Raw genomic sequence first — 16,446 nt, forward strand, 5'->3', positions numbered from 1 at the left:
AAAGACACAATCATTTTAAGAACAACTATGAAGATACTATGGATTGTGGAAAATTGCGATATTTGAATTTTGTAATATGTTCTTTGCATTTTGATCATGAAGAAAGCTATAGATTGTAGTTGTTGGCCATACTCCATAGTTAGATTCAAATTATTTAAGTTGAAAGTTTGAATTTCTATAAAGAATAAATTATTATGCAAATAGATATCCTCTATGTTGTATTAATCTGCTCAAAATTTGAGTAGGATATTTCTAGAAGGCTTTTGATTACCATAGACAAGCAACAACTTTATGACAATCAGATTTTTGTTTATCAAAAAAGAAATCTCTCTTAAACTCATATTCTTTAGCTCTTCTCCAGTAGAAGAGAGGTGAACAAAATTTAAGCAAGTGTAAATACTTCTTATTATCATAACCATTATATCATTAATAATGTCAAACAAAGAATATAGTTTTCCCCATAATTAAGAGACAAAAAGTCATCAAAATACAACCTAGATCTTGTTTTGTTGTTGTTCATTTTACTATTGCACGCCACCATTTTCAATTTTATCATAAAAATTTTTAGGTGGGTTCTTTGTGAATATTGACATATGCCCTTTTTCTTTGTGAATAAATTGTATGTGCAAAGACATAACTATTCTATTACTCAAAATATTCTCCCCCTTTTAATAGTTTACACAAGTATATCTTCCTATGAGCCTAATCATTACACCTTATAGGAGTGGAATTCCTATATAGTATTAGACATGGTATGACGATGAAAATGACATAAATTAAGTGTATGAAAAAGAAAACTAATACTTCAATCAAATTACAAGATTCAGAATATGAAAGGAAAAAGTGCTTTTCTTTGCTTGGGGAAGTTTTCCATTTTCTCCAAATACCATTGTCTGGTGGCATAGCTTCTACCAGCCAAGTACAGCAATGTCGAAAACACAGATACCCAGCTGTAGAGAGTTTGAGAGATGACGGCCAATCCCATCCAATCAACAATCTCAAAAAGATAATGTGGGCAAACCACCAAATCAAACAAACCTCCACTGGGCACCACATATCCCCTTTTCCCATCCTTTCTGAGCCTTGACAAGAGATAATGGTGATAAAAATTCCCCCCAATTCCAACACAAAATAGCACAACTCCAACCCACATCAAGTTCCAAGCCGGTGGCTGCAAGCCTTCTGAGAGCTACTAAGCGTACAAAAGATTAACAGTTTGAAAGAAATATGCAACGAAAATCAATAAAGATGTCTGTAGGGTCATATCACTAGAGTAACGGTGCAGAAATAAGACCTGCAAAACCCATGATATTATATATACATTGATTTTTAGAGCACAGTAGAAGCAAAATTCTATCTTTAAAAAAAATCCCAAATGAAAAAAAACTGAATTTTAAGCATCAAATAATTGTTTCCACTGCCATAGAACTCTCAATCTTTAGGATTTCCTAGGGAAGATGAAAAATTTGAAGCAACCCATTTCCAATGAGGTACCATCCATAATGATATTAATAGCCAATCTATAGGGCTATCTTCTACACAAAATGTACCTTTGACTACAATTTAAAAAATTAAAATTAGATAGATCTTTAAATTTACCCCTTTTTTTCTTCACTATCTGTATGTTTTGTAACTGAAAACAGCAAAAAAATTTGAAAAAAAAAACATACTGTATTTTCTGAGATTTGTAAAAAACAAATGTTTGACTTTTGATGCATTCTCTGTGAAGGATAGCCTGTGCCTTTCTATTAATGCTATTAGATTTCTACCATCCATGCGATGCAGTTATATTCATCTGACTTAGATTATATAAAAAAATTGTTATTAACATTTCCAATTACACTCCATAATCCATTATCAAATATACAAGAAAACATAATTTTTTTTAATAAAATACAATAAAGAACTATACACAATCTAAACCTAAACTACTAGAACATAGAGGTAAATTTCTATTCAATATTAATTAGAGAAGAGAAGCAATATCAAATACACACTTGCCTCCAATTCTCTTTTAAGGAAGTGTATAGTTAAAGCAGATCCAAGGGTGAGCAGATGTGGGCTTGTTGATCCAATGTTTTCCAGTTTGGAAATGAAGAACAGTGATGAAGCGGCCAAGGATGGGCCATAGCAAATAAGCATGCCATTTCTGCTAGATATTTTCTTGGCTTCTTTTACTTCTCTCATCTAAGAAAATTTGGAGTATGTGAGATTGGTACCTCTAACCTCTAAGAATGCAGCATTAAACCTGACAACAAGAGTAATGATTCCAGTAGCTTTGAGATATAGAGATGGGGGGCTCTGGAAGAAGATTTGTTGCAAAACATATGGCATGGCTTTGAATGAGATTTGGCTAACTTCACAAGGGAACTGTTTGTCAATGTAAGTAGTTTGTCAGATTTGGATAGAACGCATGGTATAAACTTGAAGTGGATCTAATGTTAACCACGAATAATCCATTCAGCATAGTGTGACATGTCTGTTCACTGATCTCCTTCAATTGAGCACTGAATATGTGGTCGAAAAGTGATGCAAGGTAGTTGATTTTTTTAATTTTTTTTAATGGAGGGTTTAGACCTGCAAAGCAATTAAGTGAGACACTATCTCTAACCTACCAACTAGCTAAGGTCACCTTTGAAACTAATTAATAATCCTATTCAAATTTAATGTGATTAAATCTAGATGATCATAAAAGTTCAAAAGTTTTTTAAGATTCTCATAGATTGGACTTTTTTTGTTTTTTTTTTTTTGATGAATAATCCTTTTCTATTAATAAAATATACTCAAGTTAAAATTCACAAAAAAAAGGTCGGGGGATACAAGATCACTCTGTGAATGAGTTCACACGGTCAAAGCTGGACTAAAAACATGGCCACGGCTAGAAATAGAAACTATTCATTAAAAAAAAACATATAAGGCAACCTTAGGCTCCCAAAGTAGTGCCAACCAAGGGTGGTGGATCATCTTTGTCTTGAAAACCCCAATCAATTTTGGGATTGGGGAATAGATTGAGAATAGACCAGTCATCATCAACAACAGTAGTAACAGTGGCAGCCTTCGCATCTTTAACCTCTGGCCACGGAGGAGAGATCACTAGGTCCAAGCGAGGCCACTTCCTAGAATGCGCAAAATGAGTACCAGGAGGAGGAGCCAAGGACCAACTAGAACCATCACGGGGTGGGGAAGTTGAGCAGCACCTCCATCCACCATCACCACCACTAGGAGAGCGGTGACAAGAAGCCTAGGAGTGCGAGGTGTGCAATTGCAGCCGAAGGAGTGGCGCCAAGAATGGCATCCATAAAGCATCGAGGTCTCTACTGAGGCATCAAGAGGAACTCTAGCAACAATGTAGAGAGCATTACCCTAGTGATTCAGAAGCTCCTATAGGTGAGCTACCTCATGGGCAAATTTGTTAGCTCACACCTAAATCTGCATAATTACATTATTACACAAGCATGCCTTAGTGTACATAACAATGTTAACATCTAAAAAATTGTGTGTGAAAAGAACAACATTCGTATCTTTCCACAAAGAAAATAGAATTTCTAGCTTGAAGGTATGCCAAATCTGGGAAAACTTTTGAGGAAATCTAGGAGAGTCACCTAGCAGAATCATGTGCCAAGAAAAAGACTCAGGTTTGAATGGCTTAAAAAATCATGAATCCAGTGCCAATAATTCTGAGCACTCTTACAAAACCAAAAAATATCCAAGAAAGACTCTGGTTGTCCATAAAAGGAACATCTAGGATCATGAACCCCAATGTGTTTGAGTTGAGGCCCTAGGGGAAGACCTTGGAAGGCTAGGCACCAAGCAAAATGTGCAATCTTGGGTTCAGTTATAGCATTCCAAATGGTATCAAAGCATTTTCTCCATTGAGAAAGAGAAGATTGCAAATGTCATCTATGGTTTAGCATATCTACCATCGGAAGATGAGGTGAAAGCCATCTGTAGCCCAAACTTGGCTTGTAATTAGAAAAAGGAGTGGCAGGATACCACTTCCAATAAAGCCACCAAGGGCAAACAGACTAAATCCCCACTTTATGAACTAAGTGAGCAAGGATAGAAGAAAGCAGAAGGTCAAAAGTCTACCGATCTAAATGGATAAGGCAGTATTGTACTTGCATATCTTCCTAGGTCTTGAAACTCATGGTGACCCTTGAAAAGAGGTCCTTAGGAATTCTGATGCCATGTTTAAAAAAATGTAGAGCATTGGCCCCTTGAGTCTTGGTGAGGGGAGTACCCTAAATGGAAAACAAGGGAGACCACCAAATGTTCTATTGATTCAAGGAGAGGCCATTGCAAAATTCATCTCCAGCCTATCAAAGACAAGGCTTGATAGCCTCCTAGGATTTCTAGATGCTCTTGATGATGAATGAGCCTTGAATGGCCACTAGCTCATGCATGATGAGAAGGGTTTGGAAACCAATCCCATTCCATGCAAGCCTATTGACAAGAAAACTAGAAGAAATGCAGTGCCAAACCAAAATCTTCCAAGCTTCATCTCCTAAAATATCCCTAATAATCCATTTTGCACAAAGAGCAAGGCCTTGTTTCTAAGTGAAAAGCAGGCCAAGACCACCGGACTCTTTTGGGAGACAACAAAAATCCCAAGCCACTCTGTGAAAGCCATGGTGATTAGAACCAGAGGCCCATAGAAAATCCCTGAGCAATCTTTCCAACTTCATGTAAGAAGCTTTGGATGGAACCCAATAGGAGGAATAATACACATGAGTCACCGCTAGAATCTTTGAGCAAATTTGGAATTTTCTAGCGAGGGAGAGTGGCTTTTTGATCCAATAGTCAAGCTTTTTGCTAATCTTGGCTAGCACAACATTCCAAAGTTCCATAGGCGAGGCCTGGAATGCAAAAGGAATGCCAAGAAAGTAGAAAATTTCCCTGTGAGTAACCCATTTCCACTCAAATTGGCTGAGCCAAGGTGGAGCTGGCAAAAATAACTAATGAAAGCAAAGCATTTTATGCCATTGAATGGTAGAACTAGAGGCTTGAAAAAAGGTGTCCAGGAAAATTAAAGCATTATTGATGTTTTTGTCATCCTCTAAAAGAGTAAGAAAGGAATCATCAACAAAGTGTCCATTGACTAATTGGGAGGATGATTCAATCAAGGAAATGCCACAAACTAGTCATGAGGACATAGAATGTGCAAGTAAATAGCCACAACCTTCCACAACAAGAACATAAAGTATAGGAGCTAGCGGGAAACCTTGCCTGATGGAACAAAAAGTCCAAAAGCCTCAAATTGTGAATTGTTGATGGTAATGAAAACATTAGCATCACCAAAGAGCATCTCCATGGACTGAAGGAAATTGGGGCCAAAACCCAAAGCCTAGAGCATAGCCAAGATGAAGGGCCATTCAATGCGATCATAGGCTTTAGCAAAATCTATCTTTAAAAAGATAGCCTTTTGATTGGACTTGCGAGCCCATTCCAATCCCTCCTAGATAGAAATGATGCTATCAAGAATATATCTAGACTTGATGAAGCCGATTTTCTTTGGCCGCACAATTAAGGGCAACATGTGCCTGATTTTGAGAGAGAGTGCCTTGGCAATAATCTTATAAGACACATTTAGAAGGGTAATGGGTATCCAATTGCATATGTCCTCTGGATCACCAGCTTTAGGTATGAATTTGATATTTCCTTTGTTTATAATGGCTCCTAAGCTTTTAGAATGATAGGCTTCAAGATGAACTTTGTGTAGATCAGGACCCATATGCTCCTAGAGGTGTTTGTAGAATTCACAAGGAAACCCATCACACCTATGGGACTTGTCATTTGTCATGGAATAGGCTACCTCTTTAAGGTCTCAGAGGGAAAGAAGTTGCTCATAGAAAGCATGTTGCTCAATTGTTAGGCGGTATGAAGTAATAGAAATACACTTTTTGAGAGCTTCCTCCTAAGCAACTAAATTTCCCTATGAAGAAAACATGTTCTCATAGTGATGAAAAAATGCTTGTAGGATGGCAGGGAGACTAGATAGAATAGCATTTCCTTGTTTAATCTTTTTAATCCCAACATTGGTTTTTTGGGCACGAAGAGCTTGAAAAAACTCCTTCAAGGCTTTGTCACCAACCTCCAACTAGTGGAGATGGGCTTTGATTTGGGCTCCCCAAGCAACAAAATTATCAGCAATTTGTTTGTCATGACGAAGCTTGGAAAGCTGAATTTGTATGTCCACATCAAAGGGATTGAGGGCAAGGGCTTCAGATGCTTTTTTAAAGGCAAGCATGTTGGCTTCATATGAACATTTTCTAAACATAGCTAATTGTCACCCATAAATATGTAGGAACCAGGTAGTTCTAGTAATGGCATCATTCCACCATTGAATCCATCCCCTTTGAGAATGCAGACGTGGCTCCAAATTCTAGAGACATAGGATGTGTGAGATGGTGGAAGCATGCATCAACACAAATGTGTTGAGGAAGAACTAAGACTTGGCCACTTTTAGGACAGTTGTTTGTCAAGAAATGACAAAATAAATCAGATAGTGGTCACATAACATCACATTTGGTAGGGGAATGACAAGTAGATCTCGATCCTTAGACAAAGAGAAAAAATATTGCACAATGATCATAGCATCATCGAGGCATTTTAGTATGTGGTCAAAGCTAGCTCAAAAGTTGGACCAAGTGTGCCAAACCCCACTATCCTGGTAGCGGTTGGTAGTGGGATTAAAAAGGCCCAATTTACTGTGCATGTAATACCAGGCTTGTCTTTCCCCAGTTGTCTAGTGAAAAGATAGAATGTCATCTTTGTCAAAGGCCACTTCAACCATATTAAAGTCCCCACACATGACCCAAGTAGCTGGAGGCAAATTGTCAGCTAGCCAGGCCCACATCTAGGATCTTTCCATAGCATCATTGGAAGCATAAACATTAATGACTCCAAAAGAATGATTGTTAATAGGAAGGAAAAGCCAAATAATTCTATGCGTAGGGTTAGAACCATGCGAAATAATAGAAAAATGAAGGCAAGATGATAGGAGAGTAACTATACCACCTCAGACAGCTTCGTGCTGGGAAGAAAACATCACGCCATCCTTCTAAATTACGAGGCATGCTGAAGAAAGCATGAAACCAAAAATTTTAACTTCTTGCAGATAGAGAAAATTTAAATTAAGTCTATGACGGACATCCCGAACATAGTACTTTATGGGGAGGTCTGTGAGACCTTGAACATTCCATGATAGGAAGTTCATGAGAACTCTTCCATATCATCTTCATACTCAAGAGAGGAGTAGCTATTCTGCAAGAAGGTAGAAACATGGTTGAAGTCAGACAGAAAACCATTTGGACTTATAGCCTAACGTTTCACCTCTAGTATCTTCGCATGTCTAGGAGGGCTGCAAGAACGTTGCATTATTAGTGGTGCTATGGAAGAAGCAGCAAGAGTAGTGTGCACCCTAGCCAAGGCAAAAGCCCTAGTGGCTACCTTTATCCCCTACTTCTGCCTTTATCCCCTATGTGCCAGTAGAGTTTGAAACCTACAAAACTTCGAGAGTAGTTTCTTTGTCTGCTTCTTGCATCCCTACACTGGCTAGAATTGATGCTCCTATAGGGATAAGAGGAACCACAACAACTACAACATAGGACTGCTTGGGGGGCAAGGAATTTGAGGGAGCCTTGCCCTTATGCCCAATAGTAACATATTCTTCTTTTTTCCCTTTGGCCTATTTAACAAGTGCCTCTTAAGGCATGGGCTTGACCCTAGGCATAGCCAGAGGGCAATCCTTGATCTTGTGTTCTACGGATTGGTACCTATAACAGGTGTTGGGGAGGTTCAAGTAAAGCACCTTTTGGGAGAAGGTTTGAGTCCCAATTTGAATTTTCATAGAATCCTTAAGATCCTTGGAAAGCTTGACCTCTACACAAATGCGTCATTGCAGGCAGGCATTAAAAAATTTATTAGGTTCCTTGGTTACAACTTTTTGAAGGGCTTTGGTAATGGACTCAATGAAAGGCCAACATGGTAGGGGTAAACCTAGGAACTTGACCTACACATGAACCATAAGCTTTTTATCATATGAGACTATGAAGTCTCATGACTATATTTGAAAATCTAGCAAAGAATAATGTACAGACCAAGGTCTGTTGTTAAAGATTGCATCTGCTTGCAACAAGCTAGTGAAGCAAAATTTAAAAAAAACCTTTTGTAAGGTTTTGCACATCATCAAGGTGGACTCCATGAGGAGTCTAGCTCTTGTTAACCCATTCTTAGAGCATAGCTTCAGGAGGAGTCCTACCCACAAAATAACCTATCAAGTTGTGTTGTTCTAACCAATCACATACATCATCAAATTCTTGCAAAGGAAGGATAATTTTAGGATTATCTCATGAAAAACCTTTGGGACAAACTTGTGTGGGCATTTATCCTGTGGTGGCACCATGACAAACTGAAGCAACAATATGAACACCAGAAACAACTAGTTCACCACTGGCAAGAGCCATTATATCCTAGCCTAAAAAACTCCTACAGTAAATGTGGTGTGACAAGTGGTGCTTGTAGAAAGAAAGCTCAAGTGAAAAGTCGTACACAGAAACCTAAAAGTTTGCATGAAGCAAGAAACCCTAGTAGAACAAAAAAAAGGAGTGTCAATTGGACTTATTTGAGGACGCAGCTATCCTTGAACAATTTCCAAAAAATTGAAAACATCATAGATTTTTAAATTGGAAACAAAAATCACTACGTTTTGGTGAATCTAGAAAAATAATAATTTTGACTTTTTGTTGTCTTTAGTGCATTTTGAATGGAGATTAGTCTATCCCCTTATTTGATAGGGGAAGATATTAATTAGTGAATGGGAGTTTAAAAGATGTCTAGTCACTAAATCATTTATATATAAATGGTTGGTATTTTTTTCTTCTTTTTTTATCTATTGGTTCATTTTCTTGGAAATTAATGTTCTAACAATTAGAGAGTTAGAAAATTAATCAAACTAGATTGTACATGTGTTTGAGTTAGTTGTCAATAATATAAGTTAGTTGTCACTAAAACTTAGTTTCTTGTTAGTTGTATTACCATGTTGTCATTTGTATTAGCATAATTAGAGGATCTTGATGAAGTCATCTGACTATATATTTGTAATTACTATTACCAATGATTAATAATAAGCTTCATGTTTAGTCTCTTTGTTTTTTAATTTTTTGTTCTATTTTTCAAGTACATTTGGTCACCACTATTTGTGATTTATGAACCACTATTGGAGATTTGTGAAACACTACTTGACATTTTGTGAACCGCTACAATGATTGAATGAAAAATTATTGGTGCAATGGGGTCAAGTATCATGAACAATTTTTTTGGGCCCTTTCATGCATAATGTCCTCTATAGAGTGCATGTTATTGGTGAGAACTTGTAACATTAGCTTTAAGAAATTAAGTTGCATACAAGAACAACAAGAAATAGAAAAGCTAATCTTTTTAATGTTGTTTGGCACCTAACAAGGGAAAAGTTGGCTAAACTCACTAGTAGATTTCTTCTCCTAATAACAATGAAAATGTCAAATTTCAATGATATGGATATTTAATGTGGTTCATTCAATAAGGATTATATTTATAGAGAAATATTTTTACTTTTGTTATTTAGCAAAAAAAAATCAAATTTTTGTACATTATATCACTTATCAAATCTTTTGGACTATCACATCCCATAATCACTTATTTATCAAAATCTTTTTGAAAATTTACGAAGGCGGGTTTATGTGTCGAACCACATCTCACGATCTTTATATTTTAAGCCAATAACATGATTGGTCATCATATACCATTAATATAATATTAAGAGATTGAAATGACCTCACACACAAAAATAAAATTTAAAAAATTATTTGGAATTACATGGGCTAAGAAAGTGATGAATATTGTTATGTGTTTGAACATTTGTTTGTATTAGAATGACCTAGAACTTAGTATGGCTGATTGAGTTGATTAAGACAAGCTAAACAATACACGATTTGGCTTACATGATTAAGAACTAAAGAAATGATAGGTATATATTAAAAATGAATAAATGTGAGTTTCATTATATTTTCACACAAGAGGCATTGGTTGGGGGAGGCATAATCTTGAGGAGACTCATTACAACTGTGTTACTTAATCATTGGATCTTATGACCACCCTTAAACACCACACATTGAGGAAAAATTAAGCTTAGAAAAATAAGTCAAATTTGATCTTTTAACATTCTTATCCTAGGAGTCAAGTCTTTGTGTGTGATGTTTAAGTCATTGATGACCTTACTAGACTAATTTAAATGTACTTCTTGATGTCCTAAAGCATTAACTCATTTACCAATAACACGAGGTAGGGTTTGACATAATATTTTATGAGAAATAATTAATTAAATATGGGCATGTTAACATTCAAGAATGACTACTTTATTTCATTAGATTTGTGCTCAATATAAGTGTTAAATAAGGAAACATGTTACCATTAGGCATAATTTTTTTAATTAAAATGCTAACACATCATCTCATGTAGGTTACTCCCTATGGTTGGATTGTCAACTTTTGTCAAAAGGTCTTGGTGGGGGTAATTTTTTTAGTTTGGCCTTTTGCAAATTGATAATTACAAAGGCATTTTTGCAAGAGATGGCTATGCTAGAAACAAATGGCATGTGACGATGCTTCTAAAATTTTGAATTTTAATTTAATTATTAAGATTAAATTAAAAGTCTTGTTATACACCTAGTCTTGAAAATTTAACAAAATGTATACACGTTATCAAGGAAACATACTCCAAGCCACCAATTCTATGAGAACTAAGTATGAGCTATTTCAAGTTACATGGTTAAAACATAAGGAAATGGTTCCTATAAGTTGGAAAGGGATTAGAGTGACTTTCTATTTTTTGGTTCATGTCTTTTGGGTGTCTTATCATAGTTTTTATGAATTTCTATCCTTTTTCCTTTGAAAAGTCCTTGCACACTTTGAATGTATCATACTTGTTACTATGAGTCTAATGTTTGTCATTTTGGAAAGATCTTTAAAACTATATAAACTATAATTTTCTATTGCATGTTCTACACTAATTTTAATGGGTTTTAGGGGTGAGTGCACCAAGATGGTGTACAAAAAGGGGGTATAAGTGGACACCTTATTTCTAAGATCAGGTAAACCTACACTTGGATGAGGCATTTGAGGTTCATCCACTCAAAATGACAAGATGTGTGAAGCATATAAATTTTAGTAATATGAATCTACTTTCTAAAATACTAGAGTTTTTACAAAATAGATAAGATTAGGTGAGTCAAACCCTTTGCACATGAAAAATAGTTCCTAATTTTTTTAGAAAACATAACATAGTTGCTTTCATGTGTAGCACAAAATACATAGTTATAGTTAAGAGTCATATCTAGAAGTTGTGTATTTTTTTGTAATTTTATGATGAGTATTTTTTTGTTATGAATTATTGAATAGAATACATCCTGAAATTTTGGTACGTGTTTGTGTGCTAAGTATAACTCGCATCAAAATAATGGAAAATGGAAACTTTTTTTTATAAAAATGTATATATAATCAAGTGTAGAATCGTAATATGTAATTTATTTTGAATTTGATTAAATATATCAAAATTTGTTAAAAAAATGGTAGACATATATGTCTATGAGGAATGTGAAGGCATTGGTCAGAGTAATTAAATTTTATAATATTCATGTTGTCCAAAAAAGAAAAAAATTATATAGTTAGAATTCTAAGAAGACATGTAAGATTATGGTGGTGATTTTAGAGATACCCACTTCACCTTTAGTGTACCTGATGAAGAAAAAGATGATAATTCATCTTAAAAGATGAAAAATGTCTAAAGGAAAAAAAAATGAGGGAAAATAGTCTCCCAAGACTTTGGATCATTTTCCTAGGCTATCACCAACCCATAACCCGATTGGGTTTTTTGGATTCAACTAACCCAATCGGGTTATAAAAATTTAAAAATGCATTCAAAAACTAATCGAGTTATACAAAACCTAATCACGTTTTATAAAACAAGATCGGGTTCTACAAAACTAGATTATGTTCTACTGTAGGACCTAGAAAATGGGCTAATATCTAACATACTATGACCAAATCACAAACTCAATAATCATATGTTAACACCCTCTAGTCTACCATGAAAGCCAAATGAATCAAAACAAGAAAGAAAATCTAAAACTCCCTCTTTCATTTGTAGCTCCCATGTCCTTCTTTCTTCTCCATGTGATGTAGCTCCAAATTGCCTATAATGCACACAATTATGAAGCAAAAGGCTATGATAATGATGGTGCTATGAGAATACTTGAAGTTGTGATTTGAATGTGATAGTAAGAGTGAAAATATGAGAAAACTAGGGACTCGAAAAGACTTAAGAATTAGTAACCCGAAATGAGAGAAAGAATGCTCATTTTATAATCAACACAGAGGATGAGAGCATTGGAATTGTCACCTTGGATATGCAACATGGCAAGAGATTCCTTGGAGAATCCATTATGCATATGACACAAGATGCCAAGTGTAGGATTCTATGACGCTTGGAAGTCAAACTTGGCTAAAGAGGGAAGAGAATCTATGATGCATCATATGACACCTCAAACCCACTTAAAGCCAAGAATCTATGATGAATGAAGCAAAATATGAATGTGCATAGGAGAATAAGAATATTGGATTATGACATATCTTAGCCAAGTGTCAAAGGAGAATCCATGAGGTGTCATACCCAAATGTCACAATGATGTTAATATTTTATGGAATATTTGAATTAAAAATCCTTTATTCCCCAAAATAGAAATTAGTAAAAAACGGAATTAATGAAGGAAAATATGACTTAGGAAGTTGAGAATTTCTATGGTTTGCAAATGATGAAGCAATTAATTAATAAAATTATGGTAGGATTAAATTATGGATTATTTATTCCTATAGAGAAAATTAGTAGAGGATTGGCCAATTCGATTAAATAAGTGTGACAGTATCCTTTGATGAAAATGTGATGATGATATTGATTGAATAAGATGGTTATGGATAGACCAAAGACATGGTCAAATTGACTGATCGAAATTGATAACATGCCAAGGACACATGACATGAACTAAAGATATGTAACATTTAACTGACATTGTAAAATGCTATAGGATCAAGATTGGTCGATAGGGTTGATCATAATAATATTGATGGATGTGTCAATATTATTAAAATGTTTGATAATTCCATGATTTGACATTGAAAGACTCAATGATGTCAAAGATCAGATGACATGAATGATAGTTTGACCTAGCACTAAGAGCTATGATAGTACTAAGGCCAGACTAATAAGATTTGATAGGTTGATAGGTTTCCAAGGCACTAAAAGCCACAAAAATGCCTAGGATCAGACAAATGATGATTGATTTAGGATTTTTGATATGATTCCTGATGATTATGGATGATTTTGAGTGATTCTAAGTTGATTTGAAATAGTTTTGAGTTGATTTGATATGATTATGAGTTTGTTTGAGATGATTGCGAGATGATTTGATATGTTTTTTGATGATGTTGAAATAGTTCCAAAATGATTTGAAATTGATGTGAAAGAGGATATGAATGATGAAAGACATTTTTGAGATATGATCAGGTCAGCCAAAAGATCAAAGTTAGTAGAATGAGAAAATGGGATGAATTAGTATGAAGAAGTGATATCGATTCAAGGGCTCGAGAGTATTTTCAAGGGTTACTGATCAAGAAAATGACCAAATAATAAAATGATAGCTCAATTTTTTCACAATGAAGATATGAATCCAATGCAACTGACGGTTCAAAAATTAGAGTTGAAACACAAAAGTTATGGCTTCTAGAGTGTAACATTGGGGCTCTAGGAGCAGTTCTAGGCATCCTACTACCCCAAGTGCGCCCAAAACTCACCCAAGTGCACCCAATGAGAACTTGGTAAGCCCAAGTGCACTATGATAGTACCAAGTGCACCCATGGTCACATTTGGTCAAACTTGGTCAAACAAAGGTCAGAGCGAGGTTGGACTAGGTGGAAAGCCCTAGAAGGCTGACAGACAGTGTAGGATGATGTAGGAATGTAGGAATGCAAGATGAAGATGATTTGGTGTATTGAAACACATGATCATGGTGGTGAATGAAGATATGAATTAAATAAGACCTAAGAGATGAGATGAGGACTAGTTAGAATGAGGTTAAGTCTTTTTCTTTCAAAATGTATGCTATATGTCAAATGGAGATTTGTTTTGATGAAATCGTAGATGCAAACTATTTTTGAGTGTCTACATTTTGCCCCTCTTTGATACAAAGTGATTTAGAGTGTTGTGTAAAAGAAAAAATGATGAGAAGGTCATAACAACATGCCCCAGTAGGAATGATATATATGGGTACCCCCTCAAGAAATTGACTGAGATATGCATATGATAGGTCAATTTGTTGATAATGAGATGCAAGGTAGCAGATGAAGAAGACATAGAAGATGGAAGAGATGAAATGAGGAATTGTTAGTATGATGCAAAGAATTTTACTTTTGTAAAGTGCACTATATGTCAAATGGAGCTTTATTTTGATACAAAAAATGGAATGCAATGCATCATGGAATAGAGGGCCAGAGTGCAAAATGCAAACCTTTTGCATAAACAAGCATGATGTAGACAGAAAATGACCTTATCCTTCCTAAGGCATCTATTCATGCCCCAAACTCTCAAAGGTTCATCTTAATAGGTAGAAAATAAAAGATGACCATGAACCATCCTAGCCACTCTCATGGATTAGTTTATATCATCGAGTGGCATAGGAACATGATCAAAGAAAAAAAAAGCAAAAAATGAATCACTCACTAAACAGTGTGATCCAACAACTATTCTTGTCCATTATTACTTGTTTTTTAGTGTTTGAGGTCTTCAAATATTATTGGATAGGTTGATCATGTGATGGTTGTGATTGTTGATTCAGTTGATAGGTTCATAGTGACATGTTGGATTGATTGTTGGGTCACATTGCTTAGATAGGTGTGATTGTCTTGAAAGTGTAGTGCTTTGAGTTTCAGTATGCAAAAGTGCAAATGTTCACACAAAAGGGGTGCTAATTCTCAATGACTATTTACAAGGTTTATTATAGATTTTTGGTGGGTTTTGTGATTTTTAGCACTTTTTGGGGATATTTGATTTTTTTTGTGTGACTGGTTTCTTCAGAACATTTTACAATTTTTAGGGTTTATTTCAGACATTTTCTTATTTTTAGCGATTTTTCAGGACATTATATGATTTTTAGTGTTTTTTTCATGACATTATATGATTTTTAGTGCTTTTTTCAAGCATTTTATGGTTTTTAGAATTTTTTCAAGATCATATTCAAATGTTTATGATTTTTTTAGGATCGTATTTGAGTTTTTAGGATTTTTTTGGGATGGTATTTGAATTTTTAGGATTTTTTTAGGATCATATAAGCATATACAAGTGTTAGCTCCAATCCATCATGCAATAAGTCCAATGGGTAAAAAATGCTTAGGGATATACCCCTAGTTCAAGTTCAAACTCATGTACTATGTAGGTAATATGCCTTCGGACAAGATGCAAACTATGTACAAAGGCCAATGATAGAGTATGTACAAACTGGTGATACTTTAAGTAAGATAATGGTGGACATTAACTAGTTCATGAGCCATGGTCAAGGAGCCAAAGATGTATTTCAAGATAAAGGATATGGTCAAGGAATGACAAAAGGGAAAAAAACTAGATGAAATCATGATAGATGGAGCAGCAACAACTAATTACACATGATGCCTATTTGCCAGGTTTTCACCATGATACTTGCCCAAAGCGCCTGTTTACTAGGTTTTCACTTTTGGATGAAATTTTTCTCTTCACTCAAATTTTCATACCAAGACACCTATTTGCTAGTTTTTCATCAAGGCATCCATTTTTTCATGACTTTTTTTTCACTTTTTTTCTTTTCCTTTTTCATGACTTTTTTTCCCTTTTTTTCTTTTCTTTTTTTCATGACTTTTTTTCACTTTTTATCTTTTCTTTTTTCATGACTTTTTTTCACTTCTTTTGTTTTCTTTTTTTCATGACTTTTTTTGCTATTTTTTTGATATTTTTTAGGACTTTTTTCCTTTTTTTGATATTTTTTAAGGACTTTTTGCCATTTTTTGATATTTTTTCAGGACTTTTCGATAGAATCACAAATATTGATGATGAATTCTAAGAAGAAATTTGTTGTTGGTGCTACTAGTTGATAGTCCTGGGACCCACAACTGACCATAACTATGTAGGAGTCAATCCAAGTTTGAAGCTAATTTTAAACCACTAGAGAGACCTAGAGACATACCATCATATACCATATGTAAGACAATGTCTTCCTCTCGTGAATCAAGGCATCTAAGGATAAATGGGTCAATGGATATGTTGTGTGGGATGTCACTGATGATGACATGTGCAAAGGCTTGTTGGATAGAGGTTTGATGTTGGGTGTTG

At 35.0% G+C, this 16,446-nt stretch overlaps 1 pseudogene; it reads right to left on the reverse strand.

Annotated features, from left to right (window-relative positions):
• Positions 1 to 823: 823 nt before the first annotated feature.
• LOC149555151 (uncharacterized) lies at positions 824 to 2,334 on the reverse strand (annotated as a pseudogene).
• Between the last annotated feature and the right edge of the window lie 14,112 nt (positions 2,335 to 16,446).

Source organism: Cupressus sempervirens, chromosome 5, assembly GCF_028749045.1.
Source record: "Cupressus sempervirens isolate cs-2001-9-10 chromosome 5, ASM2874904v1, whole genome shotgun sequence".
Taxonomy (NCBI): Eukaryota; Viridiplantae; Streptophyta; class Pinopsida; order Cupressales; family Cupressaceae; genus Cupressus; species Cupressus sempervirens.